Consider the following 22,208-nt stretch of genomic DNA (forward strand, 5'->3'; position numbering starts at 1 on the left):
CATTCAAGATGAGTTTCCAATGAGAAACGTAAGAATCCAAGATGTCCTTCTCCTTGAATTCCCTGGGATTTATCGAAAGCAATGGTTCGTACCAGATAACGGGTGAATGTAACTGTCAATTACCCTGAGTTTATGATGGGAAATGACCTTCCTACTCCATAGGATCATAGATCGTTGAAGTCGCTCTTCCTTTCCAAAGGAATTGTTTTGTACACAGTTTTCAACGGGATATATTCTCACTAGTCACACAGTTCTACCCTTTTATCACTGTTGGTTTTCAACAGGAAATGTTCCCAGCATATAACCTCTGATGGAACTTTGAAATCACTCTTAGTTTACCATTGCAAATGTTCTTCTTTTTTTTTTTGATTTATTCATTTATTTATTTTTTTAATTTAATTTATTAGTTTTCTTTTCAGTAAATACAGGCAGTTTGGTACCATTATTTAGGCTCATCTGCGATCTACCCCCTCCCATTAGACCCTCCTTGTTATTGAAAATGGGTCGTGCATTGTGGAGTTAACACCCAGTTATTAGTAGGATAAATGTCTCTGAAAATCATGACCCAACATGTAACTCTGACATTCTTTCCGCCCCCCTCTTCCGCAAGATTTCCCTGAGCCATGTTGGGTTCATTTTTGGTCTGCTTCAGTGCTGAGGTGTTGGGGGCCTCTGAGGCTCTGGCTCTCTGATTTGGTAGGAGTTGATTTTTCTCTGCATTGATCTCCTTCCCCTTTGTGCTGGTATCCAGTTCACAGGAAAACATCACCCTTGCTTATTTCGCCAGTTGTCCTTAGTTTCAGTTGGGCCATTTCTGAGGTATGTTGGGGCAGCTCTCTTCTTAGGATCTGCATCTATCTGGAAAAGAGAAGCAGATTCTCCAACGGAGAGTAAGTTAGCACCCAGAAAATTGAGATAACACTTACTTTTTTGATAGACAGTTTGATAGGTGTAGGCCCTCTTATACCCCGTGATTGATGGTAGCTTGATATTGTAAAGTGGGCTTGTGTTTGGGTATGGTTCTGACTTGTTTCCCAGCTCCAGCTAAGGGTCTAGTACCACTGAGTGGATCAGTTAGCCAAATCAAGAGCAATTGATTCCTCACCATGGCTGTGTACCACTATTGCACTTTTGTGGGTATCACATCCGGTTAATTGTTGCTACTTAGGTTAAACAATGTGTTGCTTGGACAGATCTTGGTCACTTCCCCCAGTCGCCTATGTAGCGCCTTCTGGCACTAGACACGCTGACTGTCTGGGGACTGACTCTCTCCTGGCTTCAGGCATGTCATTCCATTTTACGTGTCAGCTGCTAATGGAGTCTTCAGCAATAGGGTCTTACCACTGGCCTTTGGTGGGTCCTCAATTACTCTGACAGAAGTCTGTCATTGTTTTGGGAAACCTTGTAGGTTTCTCTGATCAAAAGCTCATTGTGGATTGTAGGCCCAAGCTGGAAGTGTGGGTTACAGGTCAGTGTCCACTAAGAAATTGAGGAAAAAGATAACTAATATACAAGAGTTTGAGAGGAGAGAGATAGAGGGGAGTGGGGGCGAGGGAGGGAAGGAAGATGTAGGAGATTTAGGTCAGTCTTGATCCTACCCTCTCCAGTGGCAAATGTTCTTCTTAATGTAATTACAGAACATTCGATTCACTGTTGATATTCAGTGAGAAATCTTCATTTCAAACAGCGGAAATACATAACACTGAATTCAGGTGAGAATTACAGAACTTGAACTGCACCATTAGTTTTCGAGGGCAAACCTTGTTTGTACTCAAGCACGTTCTAATCTTTTCCATTCATGGTTAGTTTTCATTAGCAAATGATCCTAGTACATAACCAGCAAAGAGCACATTGAATTCACTCTTAGTTTGGAGGGGATACGTTCTTCCAGGACAACAGCTTCAGAGAATATTGAATTGAAATTTACTATTCACTGGGAAATGTACACTTAGGAAACAGGACTATGCGACATTGAATACAGTCTTAGTTAGCAGGGTGAAAGGTTCCTGTGTAGAAAGCTGCACAAAAACATGACCTTTCTGATGAGTTCTCAATGAAAAATGTAAGCATCCAAGCCTACCTACTCTTGGAATTCAATGCTATTTTTCAATAGCAACTGATCCTACCAGATAACCGGTGAATGTAACTGTCAATTACACTCAGTTTATGAAAGGAAATGAGCTTTCTCCTCCATAGGATATTATACACAATTGAACTACAGAACTTGATCTTCTCTGTTAGTTTTCTTCCACCACCTATGTTGACACTGAAGCAGCTTCTAATCTTTTCAGTTCACGGTTAGTTTTCATTAGTAAATGATCCTAGTACATAACCAGCTAAAAGAATGCTGCATTCACTCTTAGACATCCAGAGGATAAGTTCTCCCTAGAAAACAGGTTTAAGGAACATTGAATTGTACTTTACTATTCATCGGGAAATGTTCCCTTAGACAACAGGACTATGCAAGCTTGAATACAGGCTTAGTTAGGAATGCGGATTTGTATAGAGTAGAAAACAGGACCTAAACACATGATATTCACGATGAGTTTGCAATGAGAAAAGTAAGAGTCCAAGATGTCCTACTCTTTGAATTCCCTGTGATTTTTCTATAGCAACTGATCATACCAGATAACCGGTGAATGTAATTGTCAATTACCCTGAGTTTATGACGGGAAATGACCTTCCTACTCCATAGGATCATAGATCATTGAATTCGCTCTTACTTTTCAAAGAGATTGTTTATTGTACACAGTTTTCAACGGGAAATATTCTCACTAGTCACACAGTTCTGCCCTTTGAATCACTGTTGGTTTTCAACAGGAAATGTTCCCAGCATGTAATCTGATCGAACTTTGAAATCACCCTTAGTTTACCACTGCAAATGTTCTTCTTAATGAAATTACAGAACATTTGATCCACTGTTGATATTCTGTGAGAAACCTCCATTTCAAACATGGGAACTACATAACAATGAATTCAGGTTAGAATAATTGAACTCGAACTTCACTATTAGTTTTCGAGGGCAAACCTTGTTGGTACTCAAGCACCTTCTAATCTTTTCCGTTCATGGTTAATTTTCATTAGCAAACGTTCCGAGTACACAATCGGTTAATAGCACATTAAATTCAATCAGTTTTCCAGTTGATACGTTCTTCCTAGACAACAGCTCCAAAGAATGTTAAGTTGAACTTTACTATTCATTGGGAAATGTTCACTTAGAAAACAGGATATGCAATACTGAATACAGGCTTAGTTAGCAATGCGGACTTGTTTACACTAGAGAACATGACAAAACTCATGACATTCAGGATGATATTTCAATGAGAAACATAAGAATCCAAGATGTCCTACTCTTTGAATTCCCTAGGATTTTCAATAGCAACTATTCCTACCCGATAACCGTTGAAGGGAACTGTCAATTACCCAGAGTTTATGATGGGAAATGACCTTCCTACACCTTAGGATCATCGGTCGTTGAATTCACTCTTACTTTTCAAAGCGATTGTTCATTGTACACAGTTTTCAACGGGAAACATTCTCACTAGTCACACAGTTCTGCCCTTTGAATCACTGTTGGTTTTCAACAGGAAATGTTGCCAGCATATAACCTCTGATTGCCATTTGAAATCACTCATAGTTTACCATTGCAAAGGTCTTCTTAATGAAATTAAAGAACATTAGATTCACTGTTGATACTCAGTGAGAAACCTTGATTTCAAACAACAGAACTACATAACACTGAATTCAATTTAACATTACAGAACTCGAACTTCACCGTTAGTATTAGAGGGCAAACCTTCTTGGTAGTCAAGCACCTTCTAATCTTTTCAGTTCATGGTTAGTTTTCATTAGCAAATGATCCTAGTACATAACCGGCTAAGAGCACATTGAATTCATTCTTAGTTTTCCAGGTGATACGTTCTTCCAGGACAACAGCTTCAGAGAATATTGAGTTGAACGTTACCATTCATCGGGCAATGTTCCCTTAGAAAACAGGACTATGCAACATTGAATACAGGCTTAGTTAGGAATGCGGAATTGTTTAGAGTAGAAAACAGGACCGAAACACATGATATTCACGATGAGTTTGCAATGAGAATCATATGAATCCAAGATATCCTACTCTTTGAATTCTCTTGGATTTTTCAATAGCAACTGTTTGTACCAGATAACCGGTGAATGTAACTGTCAATTACCCTTAGTTTATGACTGGAAATGACCTTCCTATTCCTTAGGATCATAGGTCGTTGAATTCGCTCTTACTTTTCAAAGCGATTGTTTATTCTACACAGTTTTCAACGGGAATCATTCTCACTAGTCACACAGTTCTGCCCTTTGAATCACTGTTGGTTTTTAACAGGAAATGTTCCCAGCATATAACCTCTGATGGAACTTTGAAATCACTCTTATTTTACCACTGCAAATGTTCTTCTTAATGAAATTACAGAACATTCGATTCACTGTTGATATTCAGTGACAATCCTTCATTTCAAATAACGGAACTACATAACACTGAATTCAAGTTAGAATTACGGAACTCGAACTTCACCATTAGTTTTCGAGGGCAAACCTTCTTGGTATTCAAGCACCTTCCAATCTTTTCAGTTCATGGTTAGTTTTCATTAGCAAATGATCCTTGTACATAACTGGCTAAGAGCACATTGAATTCACTCTTAGTTTTCCAGGGGATATGTTCTTCCAGGACAACATATTCAGAGAATATTGAATTGAACTTTACTCTTCATTCGGAAATATTCACTTAGAAAACAGGACTACGCAACATTTAACAGGCTTAGTTAGTAATGCGGATTTGTTTACACTACAGAACAGGGTAAAACCACATGACATTCACGATGACTTTTCAATGAGAATCATAGGAATCCAAGATGTCCCACTCTTTGAATTCCCTGGGATTTTTCAATATCAACTGTTCCTACCAGATATCTGGTGAATGGAACTGTCAATAACTCTGAGTTTATGACAGGAAATGACTTTCCTACTCCTTAGGATCATAGGTCGTTGAATTCGCTCTTACTTTTCAAAGCGATTGTTTATTGTACACAGTTTTCAACGGGAAACATTCTTACTAGTCACACAGTTCTGCCCTTTGAACCACTGTTGGTTTTCAACAGGAAATGTTCCCAGCATATAACCTCTGATGGAACTTTGAAATCACTCTTTGTTTAGCATTGCAAATGTTCTTCTTAATGAAATTACAGAACATTCGATTCACTGTTGATATTCAGTGAGAAACCTGCATTTCAAACAATGGAACTTCATAACACTAAATTCAAGTTAGGATTACAGAATTCGAACTTCCCCGTTAGTTTTCTTCTTAAACCTTGTTGGTACTCCAGCACCTTCTAATCTTTTCAGTTCATGGGTAGTTGCCTCGGACTGACCTTCGGGGAGGTCAGGACTGAGGGAGAACAAGGGCGAAGGCTCAAGGAGAACTTGGGATTTGGCGAGGAATTGACAGACAGACACACTTTAAGTTGAATACGCTGCTGCGATTCAATGAAGTTTTCAATGTTTTATACAGATTGAACAAGTGATCTCAAGAATTATTAATTCAAACAATCTTAAGTATTGTCCTATTCTATACATGTAGTGTTTATCAGGCAGGAAATGTACCCATTTTCTGAGAAGCATGTCTCGCACCATTGACCACAACATTATACGAACAGAAACTAGGGCAAAAGGTGTAAGGTGAATAACAGGTTACTTATTTCTTATACCCCAAGGACTGTCATGCCCCAAGGACTGTCATGCCCCAAGGACTGTCATGCCCCAAACCATCTTTATTCCACTTATTAAATCATTTATATAACCCTTATATTCATTATAAAAGTGTTTCCATCCAAAAGACCACCAATATTTTAAGGCTGGTGTAATACTTTTCAGAAATTCCCTACTTACTTGTTTATTGTATAAACACCAAGGCTTACACTTCCTTGCTAAGCGTTCCCATAACTGGAAGAGAATGCCTTAGCCTCCTTTTTCCTTCATAATTCACCCATCTATTACCGAATTCATCATATCCTTCCTCATAGGGGAGTGGAACTAAGTAGTTTCCAGTTATAGGAGTCCATTTCGGTGGTGTCCACCATCTGCCCTTGATCAAGTACTGAACATATCCCCCAGGAAGTTTCCTGGTGGGAATGCCTAAGTTTTGTAACTCCTTTTCTGTAGAACTGTCATGCTTCTTATGAACATTACTGATCAACATTTCTACTTTCATATTCTCAGGCTCAGTATCGTTCTCAAACATCATAAGCTGTTTTTGTTCTACACCATGAAAAAATTGTCCTAAAGTTAATATTTTATTCTTAGCAGAGTTATACATTCCCTCCATTGCCCTAATCTTAGGAGGGGCACATTCAATGCTTAGATTGTTTCTTGTACTCTGATTGCGTGCATGATTACTAATAAGTGTTGAATTAGCTGTTCTTGGACAAACAGCTAGAAGAAAGCAGGAAAGAAACAGATTGCAGAAAACAGCACATTGGCGCCAGCAATCGGGTCTTTGTGACTTCTTATGGGCAGCAGGAACCATTACAGTAACTGACTGCCAAGGGGTCACTGGGGGCATCCCTCCGAGGAGTGCTGGCCCTCTTTCCTCAGCTCTCTTCCAGTGTAGAGGCATCTGTGCTACATAGGCGAGGTCACCGTGGATGTAGCAGTCCTCCCTTTTTTGTTTTTAATATAAAGCTCAAAGACTTCCTGTTTCACGGTAGCCACAGCGCTGAAAATGCATTTTAGAAGAATAGGAAACAGAAAGACCACTAAAAGTATTAATAAAAGCAGCACGCCAATCAAAACAAAGTATTGAATCCAATCTAGAGGATTAAGAGAGCGAACTCACTGTTCTAAATCCCTAGCTAAAGTTTCTAAGCCTCCCATTTGTAGATGAGACTGACTAATGGCAGAAATATCTTTTTGTAATGTATCTATATCATGAGTAACATCATTATCCTTCCATACTCCTTGCAAATGAGCCTTTAACTTATCCCATGTTTCTGATGAATTATATGGAAGAGGTGTAACACAAATTGACTGAAAACTAGCATGACACCTAGTAGATAATGTAGTTTTTAAATTAGCTAGGTCATGTCCTAGAGCCAGAACTACTTTCTCGAGAATATTTATTTTTGCTTCTAATTTAGTATCTATGGCAGCCTGTTCCATCAGGGCGGAAGTAATGTTTTTATTTAAAGCATTAACATAATGAGCTGTATGAATTTCTTTTACTGATGCTGTAGTAGCAATAGCGAAAGTGGTGAGTATCGAAATTAAAGCTGTGATACCAAGAATCAAAGCAGTAACAAACCTCTTTGGCCGCAATAGTGCATTAAATGTTTTTAGCACTTGAAGAGCAGAATTATCATACCAAAGATCATCACCTAATTCTACTGGCAACATCACATAAGGAGGCCGTCTAACAATGAGCACTACTCCTAAATTTTTAGTGTCTCCTGAGGAGATGCAATTAGTAAGCTTACAGGAATAACAATGAACTTGATAAGATTTTCCTACTTTAGTATTATTAACAAAATTTTGTTGAGCAATCAATAAAGCATTAGGATAAGCAGCACAAACTTTAAGCCCAAAAGGTTTAGGTTTTGTAGTGTTAGGCTGTCTTTCAAGAAGCATATTTGCAGCAGCAAACAACCTGAATAAATCTGAATGAGTTCCAGATATATTTCCTTCTGTGGCTACCCAGGTTGGTTCCACATAGCCTCGAGAAAACCATCTTTTTATTTTTTCCCCTAGCATATCTCCTAATTCAAACCCATTAAATTTATCCTTATTATTTTTAATATAATTCTCATATTTGCCTTCCCCTGAGGAAGCAGAATAATTCCATATTTTAACATCAGAGCTTTTTGGATTATAATATGTAGCAGCATTTGGGAAGCTGCAAGTTAACCAAGCAGGATATTTTGTGAGAGAAGAGTCCCAATACTGATCCCTGTGTCTATATTTTAATATACAGGATGGTAAAGGCAATTCTGTAACTTGTTGATGTGTCTCATTATAATTAGGAAAGCCTAAAGTCTGTATTTGTAGAACCCACATCCATCTCTTACCACGATCTGTTCTACCCGGAGCGTCCGCTAGGAACGTCCGATAGCTGGTGCGCAAACAGCCTACTGGTACCCCTCGTCCTTGGAGCACAAGGCAGATTGGTAAAGAATGTGTTCTGCCCTCAAAGTTAATAAAAGAGGAGGTACTCAGTCTGACTTCCGAATCCTGAGCTCCGCCTATGCGCACAGAAGCATTGGTTAATATTTTAATAGGCTCCTGATCCAACCAACCCACAGGCTGTAACAAAGTGGGGTTAGGAACATATGCCCAATAGGAAATTCCCTGAACTTCAGCTTGCGCTGAGAATAGAGACAAAAATGCCACAAAATACATGCAAGCCGTCAGGGGTTTTGCCTGGATGATTATTAATTCTTTTGCTTCTCGAGTGAGAGTTCTTATCTTCGTCCATGTTAAAACATGTCCCCGTGTCGTTTTCAGTTTCAGTTTCTCCATCTGTCGGAGCAGCTGTTTGTTGTTCCTCTTTAGCCATCTCCTGCACCTGCATAAAGTGTGGCCGACGAGCCTGTCAGGGATCCAGATGGGAGAGTCTGCATCCTGTGGGAAAACACAAGCATACCCTTTTCCTGAGGTTATTAAAACATCCGGTCCTTTTCAGGAACGGGTCAGCAAGTCTTTCCAAAGCACTTTTGGTAATGGAGCTGAAGGCTCTTGAGACCAATGTAACATTGCTGGAGTTTTCTTTGGTTTATTTGTATTTAGATGATTTATAACAAACAGACTGTGGGAAAGAATATGATGAGGAGAAAAATATTTATTAGCAGCTTGCAGCCTTTCAATTTGTAATTTCAAAATTTGGTGAGCTCTCTCAATTATAGCTTGTCCTTGAGGGTTATAAGGAATTCCTGTAGTATGAACAATTTTCCACTGCAAGCAAAAATCATTAAAAGCTTTTGATGTGTATGCCGGGCCATTGTCTGTTTTTATTTGTGAAGGAATTCCCATTACCTGAAAACATTGAAGTAAATGTTGTATTACATCTTTTACTGCTTCTCCTGTCCTTGCAGTAGCAAAAATAAAATGAGAGAAAGTATCTATAGTCACATGTACATAGCCCATTTTTCCGAAGGATTGTAAGTGCGTGACATCCATTTGCCATAAAACATTGGGCTTTAATCCCCTGGGATTAACTCCAAATTTTAGCCGGTGATGGACAGGGGGACAATGTCCACATTGTTTAACTATTTGCCTAGCTTGTTCCCTAGTAATATTAAACATTCTCTTTAAAGCTAAGGCATTCTGATGATGAATTCTATGACTTTCTTGTGCTTCTACCACTGTACAGATAGCTGACCTAGTCAGCATATCTGCCATAGCATTCCCATAAGCCAGAGGTCCTGGCAAATTTGAATGGCCCCTAATGTGGCCAAAATAGAACTTTTCTTTTCTTAACTGAATTAAGTTCTGTAAATCTTTTAACAAAGGTAAAATTGTGGAGTTCCTCGCTAAAAGGGCAGTCTCTAGTGCTGGAAACAAAGTCATTATGTACTTTGAATCTGAGTACAAATTAAAAGGTTGAGAGAAATTTTTAAATGTTAAAATTACTGCTCTAATTTCTGCCTGTTGAGCAGATGTCTGGCCTGTTTCCTCTACCAAAGGCTCACTTTCAGGTACATAAACCACAGCTCTTCCTGTTGAAGTCTCATCTGTAAAAACAACCAAAGCCTGTTCAAGTGGCTCTAAAGAGCAAAAGCGAGGGAAGATAAATTCTACAGATTTTGTAAATTCTATAATAGGATGTTTTGGATAATGATACATAATTTGTTCTGTATAACCCTGTAGAGCCAAAATCCAATCTTCATTATTGTGTATTAACTGGTCTACCTGACTCTTATAATATGGGGTAATGAGAATTTGTGGCTCTTTTCCAAATAACTCTGGATTTTTGCCTGCCTTTAACAATTAACAAAGAACACATAAATGGGTAGTCTGCAAGTATTTTTGTTTGTGCATGTGGTAAATGCAACCATTCCAATACCCCATGTTGCCATAAGCAAGCAGTGGGTGTATAAGGAGTAGCAAAAATGAGCAAATGCCAAACTAAATTATAAGATATTTGCTTCACCTTGGCAGCAGTAAGAGCGTCTTCCACTAATTCCAATGCTCTTAATGCTTCTGGAGTTAGAGACCTTGATGACTTTGGATCAGGATCCCCATGCAAAGTGCTAAAAAGAGGGCTTAAAGCTCCGGTGGTTATTTTCAAATGTGGACGAATCCAATTAATGTCTCCCAATAATTTTTGAAAATCATTTAAAGTTTTTAACTTATCCCTTCTGATGGTAACTTTCTGTGTTTGAATATAATCATTATGAATCCATTGTCCTAAATAACTTAATGACTTATTCCTTTGTATTTTTTCAGGTGCTATAATTAAACCATGAGCAGTTAACTGTGCTATGGTATCTTTAAGTAAGTTTTCTAATGTCTCCTTATTAGGGTGTGCTAACAAAATATCATCCATATAATGTATTATATAAGCTGTAGAATGTTTTCTCCTAGCTAATTTCAATGCCTGATCCACAAATTTTTGGCATAAGGTGGGGCTATTCTTCATACCTTGAGGCAATGTTTTCCACTGATATCTCTTATAGGGCCTCTGAAAATTAGGTGATGGCACACTAAATGTAAAACATGGGCTGTCTGTAGGATTTAGCTGTATAGTAAAAAAGCAATCTTGTAAATCTATGATAATTATTTGCCAGCCCTCTGGAACTGCTACCGGAGAAGGGAGGCCTGGCTGTAATGCCCCTATATCTTCCATAATGGCATTAACAGCTCTCAGGTCTTGTAATAGTCTCCATTTACCAGATTTCTTTTTTATAACAAAAACTGGAGTATTCCATGGGCTATTGGATTCTATAATGTGTCCTCTTTCTAATTGTCCTCGAACTAATTGCTCCAGAGCCTGTAACTTTTCCTGAGTAAGGGGCCACTGACTAACCCACACAGGCTCAGTCGTTAACCATTTAATCTTATCTGCAAATAAATTTTCTGCAGTGGCCCCTATATAAAATGCTGTTTGCTCAAATGTTCAGCTGTAATCAGTCTTAGATCCATGTTTTCTAACATGTCTCTTCCCCAAAGGGAAAAAGGCAGGGAAGGTAAAACATAAGGCTGCATATAACCTGATTTTCCTTCATCTTCCCATGTCAATAGGGTTGTACTTTGCATAACACCAGAGGCCGAGCCCAGGCCCAACAATGATGATCCTGTTTTATGCACAGGCCAACTTGAAGGCCAGTCAGAGGCTGAAATGCATGTCCTATCTGCCCCTGTATCTAAAAGTCCTTTAAATTTTCTTCCATTTATTTTAGTAACCTTAAAGGGCCTTTCATTTAATTCCTGCACCCAGGCTACTACACCTGTGGAGCCAAACTGACCCATATCTCTTTCCTTCTTCAGGACAGGGTTAGGTAAGTTAACATAGGGTAGCAGCAATAACTGTGCTATTCTTTGTCCTTTATGTATTTGAATTGTCTCTGATAATGATCTGACCATGATCTTTATATCATTCTGAGAATCAGCATCTATAACACCTGGTAGGACTTCAAAGTTCTTTAGATAATTAGAACTCCTTCCAATAATCAGTCCAACTGTTTGAGGCAATAATTGTCCTGAAAGAGCTGTAGGGACTAATGTTATTCCATCCCATTTAGAGAGAATCATGTCTTTACTACTTGCAAGGTCTAGCCCTGCACTCCCTGGCGTAGCCCTAGGAAGTTGATGAATAGTAAACTCTGGAGCAAGAGGATCTAATTTTAATTCCTTCTGCTCATGAGGGGGAGCTCCCTTTTGTTGTGGGCTAGGAGCTTGCCCTCCTCCTAGTTTTTTGACTCATTTTCCTCTTTTTCTTCCCCATTCAGGTGGGTCCCATCCTTATGGAACTTAGACTTACATTTATTTTTCCAATGCTTTCCTTTCTTGCACCTGGGACATAATCCAGGAGCAGGTCCCTTGTTATTGGGGCCTGAACTTTGTTGTCTGTAGTCCTTCTGCAGATGTCCTCCCTTATTACATTTGAAACATACAGGATCAGGTCCTTGAGGGGAGGCTTTTCCTCCCCCATAAGTCTTTTTTACATAGGCTCTGAATCTCAGTCCCTTCATGGCTGCAGCGTAGGCCATTCCCTGTACCACCGCTGGTGAGGCTTCCAAACAGGCTTTAATGTAATCTTGTATTTGTCCTGTCTTTTTTATGGGTCTGATTAAATCCTGGCACAGCGCATTAGCATTTTCCCAAGCCAATTGTATAAGGAGAAGATTAGTTTTTTGGACGTACCTACGAATTTCACGTCCCACTCGTTTACAATCCTCATAGGTCATGGCACCTTCTTCCATGAACCAAGGGCTAGCTTGTTTTAAGATAAGCATAACTTCTTCTAAAACTTTTGTGGATACATTAAACCCATTTTTTGCCAACATGCGCTGTACTATGACCCCCAACATCTTTTCATTTCTACTCATTGAATACCCCATGATTTCCTTGTGATTACTCACTCTTAACCGGTGATCCTTTACCAGCGGGACTGCAGTTCCCTGGTGATTGCCGATCCTAAGTTCTGAGGAAAGAGAGAAAGAAAGCTTACCTGTCCTAAAGGTCCCTATTAGGGGTGCCACCTGCCACGGACTGACTCTCAGGGAGATCAGGACCGAGGGAGAACAAGGGCGAAGGCACAAGGAGAACTCGGGTTTCGGCGAGGAAATGACAGACAGACACACTCTAAGTTGAATATGCTGCTGCGATTTACTGAACTTTTCATCAAGGTTTTATACAGATTGAACAAGTGATGTTGAGAATTATTAATCTAAACAATCTTAAGTATTGTCCTATAATATACATGTAGTGGTTATCAAGCAGGAAATGTACCCATTTTCTGAGAAGCATGTCTCGCACCATTGACCACAACATTATACGAACAGAAATTAGGGCAAAAGGTGTAAGGTGAATAACAGGTTACTTATTTCTTATACCCCAAGGACTGTCATGCCCCAAGGACTGTCATGCCCCAAACCATCTTTTTTCCACTTATTAAATCATTTATATAACCCTCATATTCATTATAAAAGTGTTTCCATCCAAAAGACCACCAATATTTTAAGGCTGGTGTAATACTTTTCAGAAATTCCCTTCTTACTTGTTTATTATATAAACACCAATGCTTACACTTCCTTGCTAAGCGTTCCCATAACTGGAAGAGAATGCCTTAGCCTCCTTTTTCCTTCAAAATTCACCCATCTATTACCGAATTCATCATATCCTTCCTCATAGGGGAGTGGAACTAAGTAGTTTCCAGTTCTAGGAGTCCACTTCGGTGGTGTCCACCATCGGCCCTTGATCAAGTACTGAACATATCCCCCAGGAAGTTTCCTTGTGGGAATGCCTAAGTTTTGTAACTCCTTTTCTGTAGAACTGTCATGCTTCTTATGAACCTTATCGATCAACATTTCTACTTTCATATTCTCAGGCTCAGTATCGTTCTCAAACATCATAAGCTGTTTTTGTTCTACACCATCAAAAAATTGTCCCAAAGTTAATATTTTATTCTTAGTAGAGTTATACATTCCCTCCATTGCCCTAATCATAGGAGGGGCACATTCAATGCTTAGATTGTTTCTTGTACTCTGATTGCGTGCATGATTACTAATAAGTGTTGAATTAGCTGTTCTTAGACAAACAGCTAGAAGAAAGCAGGAAGAAACAGAGCGCAGAAAACAGCTCATTGGCGCCAGCATACGGTCTTTGTAACTTCTTATGGGCAGCAGGAACATTGCACTAACTGATTGCCAAGCGGTCACTGGGGACATCCCTCCAAGGAGTGCTGGCCCTCTGTCCTCAGCTCTCTTCCAGTGTAGAGGCATCTTTGCTACACAGGGGAGGTCACCGTGGACGTAGCAGTTAGTTTTCATTAGCAAATGACCTTGTACATAACCGGTTAAGTGCACATTGAATTCACTCTTAGTTTCCCAGGGGATACGTTCTTCCAGGACAACAGCTTCAGAGAATATTGAATTGAACTTTACTATTCATTGTGAAATGTACACTTAGAAAACAGGACTATGCAACATTGACTACAGGCATAGTTAGCAATGTGGATTTGTTTACACTAGAGAACAGGACAAAAACACATGACATGCACGATAAGTTTTCAATGAGAAACGTAAGAATCCAAGATGTCCTATTCTTTGAATTCCCTGGGATTTTTCAATAGCAACTGTTCCTACCAGATAACCGGTGAATGTAACTGTCAATTACCCTGAGTTTATGACGGGAAATGACCTTACTACTCCATAGGATCATAGATTGTTGAATTTGTTCTTACTTTTCAAAGAGATTGTTTATTGTACACAGTTTTCAACGGGAAATATTCTCACTGGTCACACAGTACTAGCCCTTTGAATCACTGTTGGTTTTCAACAGGAAATGTTTCCAGCATATAAACTCTGATGGAACTTTGAAATCACTCTTAGTTTACCATTGCAAATGTTCTTCTTAATGAAATTACAGAACATTCGATTCACTGTTGATATTCAGTGAGAAACCTTCATTTGAAACAACAGAACTACATAACACTGAATTCAAGTTAGAATTACAGAACTCGAACATCCCCGTTAGTTTTTGAGGGCAAACCTTGTTGATACTCAAGCACCTTCTAATCTTTTCATTTCATGGTTAGTTTTCATTAGCAAATGATCCTACTACAAAACCGGCTAAGAGCACATTGAATTCACTCTTAGTTTCCCAGGGGATACATTCTTCCAGGACAAGAGCTTCAGAGAATATTGAATTGAACTTTACTATTCATTGGGAAATATTCACTTAGAAAACAGGACTATGCAACATTGAATACAGGCATAGTTAGCAATGCGGATTTGTTTACACAAGAGAACAGGAGAAAAACACATAACATTCACGTGAGTTTTCAATGAGAAACGTAAGAATCCAAGATGTCCTACTCTATGAATTCCCTGGGATTTTTCAATAGCAACGGTTCCTACCAGATAACTGGTGAATGGAACTGTCAATTACCCTGAGTTTATGACGGGAAATGATCTCCCTACTCCTTAGGATCATAGGTCATTGAATTCGCTCTTACTTTTCAAAGCGATTGTTTATTGTACACAGTTTTAAACGGGAAACATTCTCACTAGTCACACAGTACTAGCCCTTTGAATCACCACTGGTTTTCAACAGGAAATGTTCCCAGCATATAACCTCTGATGGAACTTTGAAATCACTCTTAGTTTACCATTGCAAATGTTCTTCTTAATTAAATTACAGAACTTTCGATTCACTGTTGATATTCAGTGAGAAACCTTCATTTCAAACAACCGAACTACATAACACGGAATTCAGGTTAGAATTACAGAACTCGAACTTCACCTTTAGTTTTCGAGGACAAATCTTGTTGGTACTCAAGCACCTTCAAATCTTTTCAGTTCACGGTTAGTAATCATTAGCAAATGATCCTAGTACATAATCGGCTATGAGCACATTGAATTCTCACTTAGTTTTCTAGGGGATACTACACAAAACATGTCCACTAAGAAATTGAGGAAAAAGATAACTAATATACAAGAGTTAGAGAGGAGAGAGATAGAGGGGAAAGGGGGAGAGGGAGGGAGGAAAGTTGTAGGGGGGGGGAAGCGGGGGCCGGGGGCTATCTAGGCGACTGGGGGAAATGACCAAGATCTGTCCAAGCAACACATTGTTTAACCTAATTAGCAACAAATAACCGGATGTGATGCCCACACAAGTGCAATAGCGGTACACAGCCATGGTGAGGAATCAATTGCTCTTGATTTGGCTAACTGATCCACTCAGTGGTAATAGACCCTTAGCTGGAGCTGGGAAACAAGTCAAAACCAACCCAAACACAAGCCCACTCTACAATATCAAGCTACCATCAATCACGGGGTATAAGAGGGCCTACACCTATCAAACTGTCTATCAAAACAGTAAGTGTTATCTCAATTTTCCGGGTGCTAACTTACTCTCCGTTGGAGAATATGCTTCTCTTTTCCAGAAAGACGCAGATCCTAAGAAGAGAGCTGCCCCAACATACCTCAAAAGGGACCCAACTGAAACTAAGGACAACTGGCCAAATAAGCAAGGGTGATGTTTTCCTGTGAACTGGATACCAGCACAAAGGGTAAGGAGATCAACGCAGAGAAAAATCAACTCCTAGCAAATCAGAGAGCCAAAGCCTCAGAGGCCCCCAACACCTCAGAACTGAAGCAGACCAAAATGAACCCAACATGGCTCAGGGATATCTTGCGGAAGAGGGGGCGGAAAGAATGTCAGAGTTACATGTTGGGTCATGATCTGCAGTGACATTTATCATACTAATAACTGGGGGCTAACTCCACAATGCACAACCCATTTTCATTAACAAGGAGGGTCTAATGGGAGGGGGTAGATCACAGATGAGCCTAAATAATGGTACCAAACTGCCTGTATTTACTGAAAAGAAAACTAATAAATTAAACTTAAAAAAAAGAAGAAGAAAAAAAAAGAAAAATCCCAGGGAATTCAAAGAGTAGGACATCTTGGATTCTTACGTTTCTTATTGAAAACTCATCGTGAATATCATGTGTTTTTGTCCTGTTCTCTAGTGTAAACAAATCCGCATTGCTAACTTAGCCTATATTCAATGTTGCATAGTCCTGTTTTCTATGTGAACATTTCCCAATGAATAGTAAAGATGAAATCAATATTCTTTGAAGCAGTTGTCTAGGAAGAACGTATACACTGGGAAACTGAGTGAATTTAATGTGCTATTAACCAGTTATGTACTCGGATCATTTGCTTATGAAAATTAACCATGAACTGAAAAGATTAGAACGTTCTTGAGTACCAACAAGGTTTGCCCTCGAAAACTAATGGTGAAGTTCGAGTTCTGTAATTCTAACCTGAATTAAGTGTTATGTAGTTCCCATGTTTGCAATGAAGGTTTCTCGCTGAATATCAGCTGTGAACCGAATGTTCTGTAATTTCATTAAGAAGAACATTTGCTATTGTAAACTAAGAGTGATTTCAAAGTTCCATCAGAGGTTATATGCTGGGAATATTTCCTGTTGAAAACCAACAGTGATTCAAAGGGCTAGAACTGTGTGACTAGTGACACTATTTCCCGTTGAAAACTGTGTACAATAAACAATCTCTTTGAAAAGAAAGAGCGAATTCAACGATCTATGATCCTATGGTGTAGGAAGGTTATATCTCGTCATAAACTAAGGGTAATTAACAGTTACATTCACCGATTATCTGCTACGAACTGTTGCTATTGAAAAATGCCAGGGAATTCAAAGAGTAGGAGATCTTGGATTCTGACGTTTCTCATTGCAACTCATCATGAATGTCATGTGTTTCAGACCTGTTTTCTACTCTAAACAAATCCGCATTCCTAACTAAGCCTGTAGTCAAGGTAACATAGTCCTGTTTTATAAGGGAACGTTTCCCGATGAATAGTAAAGTTCAATTCAACGTTCTGTAAACCTGTTTTCTAGGGAGAGTTTATCCCCTGGAAAACTGAGTGAATGCAACGTTCTTTTAGGCGGTTATGTACTAGGATCATTTACTAATGAAAACTAACCGTGAACTGAAAAGATTAGAAGCTGCTTCAATACCAACATAGGTGGTGAAAGAAAACTAACAGAGGAGTACTTGTTCTGTAATTCAATTGTGTATAATCTTCAATTGCTCATTGAAATATATCCGAGAATTCAAAGTTCTGTAGTCCCGCTGTTTGAAATGAACGTTTCTCACTGAAGACTAACAGCGAATTCAATGTTCTATAATTTCATTACGAAGAAATTTACAATCTTCAACTAAGATTGTTTTCAAAGTTCTATCAGAGTTTATATACTAGAAACATTTCCTGTTGAAAACGAACATGATTTCAAAGGGCCAGAACTGTGTGAATACTGAGAATATTTCGCGTTGAAAACTCTGTACAATAAACAATTGTCCTTGAATAGTAAGAGGGAATTCATGGATCTATGATCCTATGGAGTAGGAAGCTCATTTCCCATGATAAACTGAGGGTAATTGACAGTTATATTCACCCGTTATCTGGTAGGATCAGTTGCTATTGATAAATAGCATTGAATACCAAATGTCGGACAGCTTGGATCCCTTACATTTGTCATTGAGAACTCATCAGAAAAGTCATGTTTTTGTGTAGTTTCCTACACAGTAACCTTTCTCCCTACTAACTAAGCCTGTATTCAATGTTGCATAGTCCTGTTTTCTAAGTGAACGTTTCCCAATGAATAGTAAAGTTCAATTCAATATCCTCTGAAGCTGTTGTCCTGGAAGAACAAATCCCCTGGAAAACTAAGTGTGAATTCAATGTGCTCTTACCCAGTTATGTACTAGGATCATTTGCTAATAAAAACTAACCATGAACTGAAAAGATTAGAAGGTGCTTGAGTACCAACAAGGTTTTCCCTCGAAAACTAATGGTGAAGTTCGAGTTGTGTAATTCTAACCTGAATTCAGTGTTATGTAATTCTGCTGTTTGAAACAAAGGTTTCTCATTGAATATCGACAGTGAATTGAATGTTCTGTAATTTCATTAAGAAGAACATTTTCAATGGTAAACGAAGAGTGATTTCAAAATTCCATCAGAGTTTATATACTGGGAACATTTCCTGTTGAAAACCAACAGTGATTCAAAGGGCTAGAACTGTGTGACTAGTGAGAATATTTCCCATTGAAAACTGTGTAACAATAAACAATCTCTTTGAAAAGTAAGAGCGAATTCAAAGATCTATGATCCAATGGAGTAGTAAGGTCATTTCCCGTCATAAACTATGGGTAATTGACAGTTACATCCACCGGTTATCGGGTACGAACAGTTGGTATTGAAAAATCCCAGCGAATTCAAAGAGTAGGACATCTTGGATTGTTACGTTTTTCATTGCAAACTCATTATGAATGTCATGTGTTTCTGTCCTGTTTTCTACTCTAAACAAATCCGCATTCCTAACTAAGCCTGTATTCAAGGTTGCATAGTCCTGTTTTCTATGGGAACATTTCCCAATGAATAGTAAAGTTCAATTCAACGTTCCGAGAATCTGTGTTTCAGGGAGAACTTATCCCCTGGAAAACTTAGAGGGAATAAAACGTTGTTTTAGCCGGTTATGTACTAGGATCATTTACTAATGAAAACTAACCGTGAACTGAAAAGATTAGAGGCTGCTTCAATACCAACATAGGTGGTGCAAGAAAACTAACAGAGAAGTTCGAGTTTTGTAATTCAGTTGATTATAATATTCAATTGCCCTGTGAAATCTATCCCTGAATTCAAAGTTCTGTAGTCTTGCTGTTTGAAATGAACGTTTCTCACTGAAGACTAACCTCGAATTCATTATGAAGAAATATCCAATGGTAAACTAAGATTGATTTCAATGTTCTCTCAGAGGTTATATACTAGGAACATTTCCTGTTGAAAACGAACATGAATTCAAAGGGCCAGAACTGTGTGAATACTCAGAATGTTTCCCGTTGAAAACTGTGTACAATGAACACTTCTCCTTGAATAATAAGAGGGAATTCATGGATCTATGATCGTATGGAGGAGGAAGCTCAATTCCCATAATAAACTGAGGTAATTGACAGTTACATTCACCCATTATCTGGTAGGATCAGTTGCTATTGAAAAATAGCCTTGAATTCCAAGAGTAGGACAGCTTGGATCATTACGTTTCTCATTGCAAATTAATCGTGAATGTCATGTGTTTCTGCCTGTTTTATACTCTAAACAAATTCAAATTCCTAACTAAGCCCGTATTCAAGGTTGCATAGTCCTGTTTTCTAAGCGAACATTTCCCGATGAATAGTAAAGTTCAGTTCAACGTTCTGTAAACCTGTTTTCTATGTAGAAGTAATCCCCTGGAAAACTAAAGGTGAATGCAACGTTCTTTTAGCCAGTTATGTAGTAGGATCATTTTCTAATGAAAACTAACTGTGAACTGAAAAGATTAGAAGATGGTTCAATACCAACATAGGTGGTGCAAGAAAACTAACAGAGAAGTTCGAGTTCTGTAGTTCAATTGTGTATAATAGTCAATTGCTTGTGAAATCTCTCCCTGAAATAAAAGTTCTGTAGTCCCGCTGTTTGAAATTCACGTTTCTCACTGAAGACTAACAGCGAATTCAAGGTCTGTAATTTCATTACGAAGAAATTTCCAATGGTAAACTAAGATTGATTTCAAAGTTCCATCAAAGGTTATGCACTAGGAACATTTCCTGTTGAAAAGGAACATGAATTCAAAGGGCCAGAACTGTGTGAATACTGAGAATGCTTCCGGTTGAAAACTCTGCACAACGAACAATTCTCCTGGAATAGTCTGAGGAAATTCATGGATCTATGATCCTATGGAGGATGAAGCTCATTTCCCATCATGAACTGAGGGTAATTGACAGTTATATTCACCGGTTATCTGGTAGGGTCAGTTGCTATTGAAAAATAGCATTGAATTCGAAGAGTAGGACACCTTGGATAATTACGTTTCTCATTGAGAACTCATCAGAGGGTTCATGTTTTTGCATAGTTTTCTACACAGTAACCTTTCCCCCTGCTAACTAAGCCTGTATTCAATGTTAGAGTCCTGTTGACTAAGTGACCATTTCCCAATGAATAGTAAAGTTCAATTCAATATTCTCTGAAGCTGTTGTCCTGGAAGAACGTATTCCCTGGAAAACTAAGAGTGAATTCAATGTGCTCTGAGCCAGTTATGTACTAGGATCATTTGCTAATGAAAACTAACCATGAACTGAAAAGATCGGAAGGTGCTTGAGTACCAAGAAGGTTTGCCCTCGAAAACTAACGGTGAAATTCGAATTCTGTAATTCTAACCTGAATTCAGTGTTATGTAGTCCCGCTGTTTGAAATAAAGGTTTCTCACTGAATATCAACAGTGAATCGAATGTTCTGTAATTTCATTAAGAAGAACATTTGCAATGGTAAACTAAGAGTGATTTTAAATTCCAACAGAGGTTATATGCTGGGAACATTTCATGTTGAAAAACAACAGTGATTCAAAGGGTTAGAACTGTGTGACTAGTGAGAATATTTCCCATTGAAAACTGTGTACAATAAACAATCTCTTTCAAAAGTAAGAGTGAATTCAATGATCTATGATCCTATGCAGTAGGAAGGTCATTTCCCATCATAAACTAAGGGTAATTGATAGTTACATTCACCGGTCATCTGGTACGAACACTTGCTATTGAAACATCCCAGGGAATTCAAAGAGTAGGACATCTTGGATTCTTACGTTTCTCAATGCAAACTCATCGTGAATGTCATGTGTTTCTGTCCTGTTTTCTAACAAAACAAATCCACATTCCTAAGTAAGCTTGTATTCAAGGTTGCATAGTCCTGTTTTCTAAGGGAACATTTCCCGATGAATAGTAAAGTTCAATTCAACGTTCCGTGAATCTGTGTTTTAGTGATAACTTATCCCCTGGAAAACTAAGAGGGAATACAACGTTCTTTTAGCCGGTTATGTACTAGGATCATTTACTAAAGAAAACTAACCGTGAATTGAAAAGATTAGAAGCTGGACAGAGGCGACAGAGGCGGTGGCAGCAGCAGCCGCAGCCGCCGGGCCGCCACCGCGGAGGTCACTGGCTTCCCGGGCACCCAGGGACCATGGAGAGGACGATCCAGGGCGCGGACGGAGGCGGGGGCAGCAACAGCAGCAGCCGCAGCATCAGCCGGGCCACGTCGGCGGGTTCCTCGCCTTCCTGTTCCCTGTCGGTTCGTGGAGTGTCCGGCCGATCGGTGGCCAGCGTCGGGCTGGGCGGCGGGGGCAGTCGTAGCAGTCCCGGTTTGGTGGCCACTAGCTTGTCGGGAGGAGGTGGCCGCCGGAGGGAGCCGGCGCTCGAAGGTGTGCTCAGCAAATACACCAACCTGCTCCAGGGCTGGCAGAACAGCAGGCAGGGTCTGGAGTGGCGACAGGAACGCGCCGGTTGGGTCTGGTGTCCCGACTGCCACCCCGTGAAGAATGGCAGAGAAAGACAGGCGGAGAGGACGTGCTTTGTGTCCCGCAGAGAAAGCTTCAAGCACATCTGGTTTGATCACAGCTGTTCCT

The sequence above is a fragment of the Jaculus jaculus genome, chromosome 10 (assembly GCF_020740685.1).
Source record: "Jaculus jaculus isolate mJacJac1 chromosome 10, mJacJac1.mat.Y.cur, whole genome shotgun sequence".
NCBI lineage: Eukaryota > Metazoa > Chordata > Mammalia > Rodentia > Dipodidae > Jaculus > Jaculus jaculus.